This window comes from Octopus bimaculoides, chromosome 20 (genome assembly GCF_001194135.2).
Source record: "Octopus bimaculoides isolate UCB-OBI-ISO-001 chromosome 20, ASM119413v2, whole genome shotgun sequence".
Lineage (NCBI taxonomy): Eukaryota > Metazoa > Mollusca > Cephalopoda > Octopoda > Octopodidae > Octopus > Octopus bimaculoides.
Window position 1 is genome coordinate 42,087,914 of NC_069000.1, and position 1,657 is coordinate 42,089,570.

At 27.0% G+C, this 1,657-nt stretch overlaps 1 protein-coding gene across 1 annotated transcript in view; it reads right to left on the reverse strand.

Annotated features, from left to right (window-relative positions):
- Positions 1-1,657, reverse strand: part of LOC106873492 (inositol 1,4,5-trisphosphate receptor type 3) — a 228,934-nt gene that overhangs the window by 88,131 nt on the left and 139,146 nt on the right. The window lies entirely within an intron of this gene.

A 1,657-nucleotide genomic window follows, 5' to 3' on the forward strand; every position in this document is an offset into this window, starting at 1 on the left:
ATATATATATATATATATATATATATATATATATATAAGATTTGAATATAAATGACATCCCATTTGCTATCCTAAATCTATGATTGAAAATTAAGCACGTTCCTCCAATGAAGTTCGAACTTCGTACCTGTGTCACAGAATTGTGATTCCCGCCAGAAAATTTGTTTAAATTCTGACCTTGTTGGATGGTTTGGATTGTCTAATACCATTTAGATTTGAATATAATCTGTCAATTCATAGTTCTCAATTATTCATGTTCATGGGATTTATTCTCTGTTTCCATAATCACCGTATTTTAAACGAAATGCTTGGCTTTGCCACAGAGATGTAGCATGGTTACGACAACCAAAGGCAAAAATATCAACGAAGTTCGTCGGGTAGTAATACCGTTAGTATATATTAATGAAGCATTTATAGTGTTTTAGTATAAAGTAGAAATATTTACATTAAATGATTTAATAGAATACTTAATAAGGATATTTATATATTCATATTTATATATATCATTGAACGTTCATTAAGTCTGTCTTTACTCAAACATGACACACAAGATTACTACAACTTGTTTTGTCTTTCGATGATGTAAAGTTAGAAAAGAGTTATTTTTGATTATTTTGTTGTAGCGTCGGGAAACGAAGACTCAGCAGAAGTTTGTGTGTGTATAGGTATATACATTTAATATTTATGATTTATAAAATTTGATCATTTACAAAGTAGTTTAGACCGTAATGATGGACTCATTATTGCAGATGAAAGATTGCAGTTGATAGATTTTCAAACACAAAAACTCTGTAGATATTTCTTTACATTCATACACAACTAAAATACTCACCGTTTAGAAAACCATACCACACACACATGCATGTATGTATATATACATGTATATATATACGCATATATATATATATATATACGTATATATATATGTATAGGTATATATACACACGTATAAATGTATGTATATATATATATATACATACATACACGTATATACACACACACACACATATATATATATATGTATACATACACGTATATAAACATATATGTATATATATACATATATGTATGTATATATATACATACACGAATATATATATATACATGCACGTATATATATATACATACATATATATATGTATATATGTAATTATGTATATGTATAATTATATATATATATATATATATATATATATATCGTTTCAACTTCTCCACTGCCAGATATATTTATATTTTATGAAAAGTATTGATTTTCGGTTATATAGCATTTGATCTTTTTTTCCTTCTTTTACCTCAAGGTAGCAATGAGTTATTATAATGAGGTGTTAAAATGGTGTTTTGAAAATAAACTTAATTTTATAAATATTAATTCAGGTATCAGACAGAGAAAACGTGAAATCAAATTAGTTTAATGTTGCATTTACACCCGATGTATATACATATAAATACATACATGCATATATATGTATATCTGAACACTATTCAATTTTTTCTCTCCGTGTTTTTCTCCTTGTCTCCGTATTCTTTCTGTTGAAGAGCGTAGCTCGAAACGTCAAAGACTTTCCGTATTCCCGAGCGTCATACTAATATATCCTTTTGTTATTTACACCACCTGTCCTCGTCTGTTGTTATTATTTGTATATTCTCCCATATATAT